The following is a 6,131-nucleotide window of genomic DNA, read 5'->3' on the forward strand; positions in this document are numbered from 1 at the left end:
CTCACTTTCCTATTGCAAAAAGCCATCGTGAATCTCACTTACTGCTATTATATTCTGTTTAAGAAATGTATGTACATTCACAAATACAAATATTATATACATATATGTATATGTGTACAAAGTTGTTCATGAGCTGCATTCCTCATTAAAACTGAGTTACTTGAAGGTAGGAAATGTGCTATTATCTTTCTTTGTGCCCCCAGATCTTACCACAATTCATGGCACATAGGAAGCACTTAACAAATATTCGATAAGGATGATGCCAATAATGAATATGAAGGGCTGAGTGTGAGGTGAAAGATTGTAAGTTGTTTTCTGGACATAAGTTAGAGATATCTATAGGTCATTCAATTTGAAATGTCCAATAACCAAGTGGTGATGGAGAATGGAGAGAAATTAGGAATGGTTATATATATCTAGGAGTCATCAGCACAAAGACAAGAATAGAAGTCATGAAAGTTGAGGTCACCAGGAGAGTGAATTGAGAGAGAAAATAGAAGAGGCCTGAGGGCAGTACCTTAGAGATATTCGTTTGAATGCAATTCAATTCAATAAGACTGATATATACACAAATACACACGCATATATATGCATAACTATCTCCCTTCTCTGTTCATTTACATAGTCTATCTCCCTTATCTGTGAAGGAAAGACATTGATAACCTGGAAGATAAACTCAGGAGGTCAACCAAAATAGTTAAATCCATGCCATAGCTAGTTTGATTTCATCTGATTTTCTCATCTGTTAAGATCTATCTATTTTTCAAATCTTCTAATGATTATGGAGTACATTAGCTATCCCTCCAAACTTTGAGTCACATGAAAATTTAGTAAAGATACCCTCTATGTCTGTGTACAACCCACTGATAAACATGAGTTTATGCCAAAACATTGGCAAAGGAACGAGCATAGACCTTGAAAATCCTTTTGTAAAGATCTCTTTACAAACTGATTTTGGACTACTGATAATTAAATTTTCAGTATGCAGTTGAAAAAGTACATGATTTTAGGATAACATCACTTGCTTTGGAATCCTGGCTTTGCCATTTACTTCCCTTGGAATCTTGGCCAAATCCCTTCATCTCTCTGAAACCTTAGTTTCCTCATATGTAAAATAAAAGTTTTATATTTGATGACTTTTAACATCCCTTTGAGGTTCAAATCTATCAGTCTGACCATTCAACATTATCTAGTCCTTAAATTTACAAATTTTAAGGTTTATTTATTTGTTTTCAGTTTTCAACATTCATTTCCACAAGATTTTGAGGTCCAAAATTTCTCCCCATCTCTTACCATTACCCACTCCAAGACACCGTACATTCTGATTATACCTTCCCCCAATCTACTCTCCCTTCTATCATACCCCTCTCTTCTCTTATCCTCATCTTCTGTCTTTTCTTGTAGGGAAAGACAAATTTCTATATCTCATTACCTGTATTGCTTATTTCCCAGTTACATACAAAAACAATTCTCAAGATTTGTTCCTAAAACTTTCAGGTCCTATTTCTCTCCCTTCCTCCCTCCCCACACATCCCCACCGAGAAGACAAGAAATTCAGCATACACTATATATGTGTAGTTATGCAAAAGACTTCCACAATAGTCATGTTTTGTGAAAGGCAAATAATATTTCCCGCCATTCTATCCTGCCCCCCCCATTTCTTCTATTCTCTCTTTTGACCTTATTCCTCCCCAAAAATGTTTACTTCTAATTCCTCCCACATTCCATTTGCCTTCCCTTCTATCATTCCCCCCATATCCCACCTATCCCCTTCTCCCTACTTTCCTGTAGTGTAAGACTGATTTTCGTACCAAACTGAGTGTGCATGTTATTCCCTCCTTGAGCCAAATGTGATGAGCAAGCTTCACTTTTCCCTCTCCCCTTCCCTTTTTCCCCTCCATTGAAAAAGATTTTACTTGTGTCTTTTATGAGAGATAATTTGCCCCATTCCATTTCTCCCTTTCTCTTCCCAATATATGCCTCTCTTATCCCTTAATTTTATTTTTTTAGATATCATCCCTTCTTATTCAACTCACCCTGTGCCCTCTGTCTATATATATATATATATATATATATATATATATATAATCCCACCAACTACTCAGATACTGAAAAAAGTTTCAAGAGTTCCAAATTCCATGTAGGAATGTAAGCAGTTCAACTTTAGTAAGTACCTATGGTTTCTCTTTCCTGTTTACCTTTTCATGCTTTTCTTGATTCTTGTATTTGAAAGTCAAATTTTCTATTCAACTCTGGTCTTTTCATCAAAAATGCTTGAAAGTTTTCTATTTCATTGAATGACTATTTTTTCCCCTGAAGTATTACACTGAGTTTTGCTGGGTAGGTGATTCTTGGTTTTTATCCCAGTTCTTTTGATTTCTGGAATGTTACATTCCAAGCCCTTTGATCCCTTACGGTAGAAGCTGCTAGATCTTGTGTTATACCAATTATATTTTCATAATACTCAAATTGTTTCTTTCTGGCTGTTTGCATTCTTTTCTCCTTAACCTAAGAACTCTAGAATTTGGCTACAATATTCCTAGGAGTTTTTCTTTTCTGATCTCTTTCAGGAGGTGATCAGTGGATTCTTTTGGTATTTATTTTACCTTCTGTTTCTAGAACATCAGGGCAGTTTTCCTTAATAATTTCATGGAAGATAATGTCTAGGCTCTTTTTTTGATCATGGCTTTCAGGTAGTCCCATGATTTTTAAATTGTTTCTCCTGGATCTATTTTCCAGGTCAGGTGTTTTTCCAATGAGATATTTTATATTATTTTCTATTGTTTTCATTTTTTTGGTTTTGTTTTGGAATTTCTTGGTTTCTAATAAAGTCATTACCTTCCATCTGCTCCATTCTAATTTTTAAAGAAATGTCTTCTTCAGTGAGCTTTTGAGTGTCCTTCTCCACTTGGCTTATTCTGCTTTATGAAGCATTCTTCTTATCACTGGCTTTTTGGATCTCTTTTGCCAGTTGAGTTAGTCTTTTTTTTTTTTTTTTTTTTTTTTTTAAGGAGCATGAGAATAAAAATATATTTCGGTAAAGAATTACATTTCATCCTCTCAAAGATTGAAAAATCACTCAGAGATTTCCCAGAAATGTGTAATTTAGTCATGACTTCTTCTTGCCAGTCTTGGGAGCCTTTTCCAAACCTTGGCTATATTTTCGAGGGATGTCATATTCTTCAAGCAAGAGCCGACTTAAATGATTGATCTGATTTCCTTGGATTTGGACCTGAATGGCATCCTTAGGCCCTGGGACAGGGGTGATGGTGGCACTGGCCTTCCCTGTTGTTGCGGGATGGCAGCCATGGAATGTGGGTCAAGACCAAAGACCTCCAGGTTATGGATCAAGGTCACCTTTTCATTGCATGCTCTCTGTGCTAAGGTGATGTCAATTGGACAGATTCTTAGTTTCTTCACAATAGGCTCTTGGCCATAAAAGGTCATTTGATAGGCAGGCTTCAATCTCTGCAGGAACCTTTCAATGAGTTTATCCCAAGAAAGCCTCAATATTATGCGTTGTTCGGCTTTTTCCAAGATGCAGTCACACAAAATGGGATCCATCTTCACAAGATTTTGTTGTTTGCATCAATCAGATTGTTTTTCTTTGCATAGTCAATGATGATTGCACGGACTTCACTGCCTGAGAGGGTGATCCCCTTCGTGTGACCAGATGCCTGGAAGAGAGAAGTCATGTTGGCTGGGATACAGTAAAGTGGTTTGATCTCTGGTGGGTGATAAAGCTTTTCTTTGGTATCCTCTTGAACACTCTGGGCAGTTGGGGAGGGCTCAGGCATGACAAAAGATGTAATCCTGGGGTGTTTCCAGTCCACTGCCACAATGCTCTCCACACCTTTGCTCAGTTCTTTCACCTGTACAATCTGCTCCTTCATCATGTGGTGCAGAAACTTGGAGAGCGTTTTGTAGCTTGACTTTTTTATGTCCAACTGTTGTCCTTCAAGGCAGCAGAAAAACATGTGGCTACCCAGGAAAGTACTGGTGAGTAAAGGGAGGCCAGTCTTTGTGGCCTGGCACTTCAGGGCATGGAAGAAACATCTCAGCAACAGTTCATCCATTTGCTCTTGAAAGGTCTTGCCATCAGCTGGGTCTTGGTCCATTCGTGCTTCCCTCCATTCCTTGGTGGCTTGTGAAGGAGGTGCCTTATGAGCCATGCTGCTCTCAATGTCTCCTTGCAGGGTGAGACATTCCATGTTTCCCTGAAGAACAGAATCTACCTATACTGGCCCCTCCTCTTTAATGTTCCCTCTACACTCTAGAAGATCCTGGTCCAACAGGGCAATGGAGGGTGGAGATGATTTGGCCCCAAATTGCTACAAATGGTCAAGGTAGGTATGAAGCACCATAAAACCTCTCCCCTTCAGTTCAGAGACCAGCATCTTAGCTATAGACATGGTGGCCACTCCAATTGTAACGATCCTTGCTCCTGAGCAAAGTGATGGCACAGAAGTCACCCTGTTGTACCTGAGGCAAACCACCAGGTGGCACCGTGAGCCCAGGCAGCATCAAATCTGCTCGGCCAACCAGCTTCTCCAGCACAGGAGGCCATGTTGTGAAGACCAGCAGAAGACCAGGGTAAGACAATAAGGTATACACTGTAGGATACAGAGTTTCCTTCAGCTCAAACAGAACAGGGTTTCCACCAGTGACATACACATTGACTGCATCTCCTTTGTGAGCATAGAGCTTCACAATGTTGAGATTATCCTTCCCAGGCACTAGTTCTGACAGCTGCTCTGACCCAAAGGCAGGGAAAGCAGCTGCCATATCAGCCTGCAGCTTCTTCTGTCCGAGCCCTTGACAGCCGTATTGGACTTAACCTGAAAGGACTTAGTGAACATGATGGCACCATGCTGCTGCCATCACTGCCACCAGAGAAAGATGGTGGGGGGCGGAGGCTAGGCCTGGGCTGTACTGTGCTGGGGCTGTCCCAGCACACCTGCTAATGAGGGGACCTCAAGAGGGCCACGACCCACTTGGTTCCTGGCTCGTGGCCCTCAGGGCCACCATGCTAGTCCTGCTCCTAAAAAGAGTTAGTCTATTTTTAAAGGTGTTTTTTTCTTAAGCATTTTTTGGGTCTCCTTTAGCAAGCTGTTGACTTCCTTTTCATGATTTTCTTGTATCACTCTCATTTCTCTTCTCAACTTTTCCTCCTCCCCTCTTACTTGATTTTCTAAATCCTTTGTGAGTTCTTCCATGAACTGAGACAATTGGACATTTATTTTGGAGGTTTTGTGTGCAGAAGCCTTGATTTTTACGTCTTCCTCTAATGGCATGCTTTGTTCTTTCTCATTGGAAAGGATGGAAGAAAAACCTGTTCACCAAGAAAGTAACTTTTAGTAGTCTTAGTTTTTTCTCTTTTGGGAACATTTTTCCATCTAGTTACTTGACTTTTGAGTCCTTTTTCAAGTGGATAGTATTCTCTAGGGACCTGTAAGTTCTTAGGTCCTCCAAGGTGGCACAAACCTGTATTCTCATCTGTGAGCAACGCTAAGCTTTTCTGCCCAGGATCTGTGAGTAGAATTCCCTCCCCACAGCTGCCTCCAGCTCACCACTGCAGTGCTCATTTACACCCCAGGACTGCCTGTCAGGGCTGAGATCCAGATCAGCTGCTTGATTCCCCAAGGGTTTTTAGGAGGGCTCCAAAAGGGGATATTGCTGCAGTAACTTCCACTGCCCTGGGGTCAGGGCCAGGCCATGTTCTCTTCTGATCCAAGTAAAAGAGCTTTCTTACTGACTTTTGAAGCTGTCTTTTGGTTTTGTGGGTTGAGAAATCTGGGAACTGCAGCTGCTCCCTGTTCTTCCATGCCCTGAAGACTGCTCCAGTCGTGTCCATGCTGGGTGGTGCAGCCAATGCTAGGCTGCACTGTGCTCTGAGTTCAATAGATCTTTCCTATTGACCTTCCAGGCTGCCTTGGGATGGAAATCTCTTTCACTCTGTCATTTTGCGACTTCTGTTGCTCTAGAATTTGTTTATGGCCATTTTTAGAAATATTTTATGGGCTATGAGGGGAGAACTAGAGTAGGCACATCTTTCTACTCTGCCATCTTCTCCTATGAGCTAAATTTACAATTCTTATATACAGGAAGCATAAGATACTTTATCAAATATC

At 40.6% G+C, this 6,131-nt stretch overlaps 1 pseudogene; it reads right to left on the minus strand.

The window, feature by feature from the left end:
- Positions 1-3,001: 3,001 nt before the first annotated feature.
- LOC140522495 (eukaryotic translation initiation factor 2D pseudogene) lies at positions 3,002-4,859 on the minus strand (annotated as a pseudogene).
- Positions 4,860-6,131: the final 1,272 nt, after the last annotated feature.

This window comes from Notamacropus eugenii, chromosome 1, assembly GCF_028372415.1.
Source record: "Notamacropus eugenii isolate mMacEug1 chromosome 1, mMacEug1.pri_v2, whole genome shotgun sequence".
Classification (NCBI taxonomy): Eukaryota; Metazoa; Chordata; class Mammalia; order Diprotodontia; family Macropodidae; genus Notamacropus; species Notamacropus eugenii.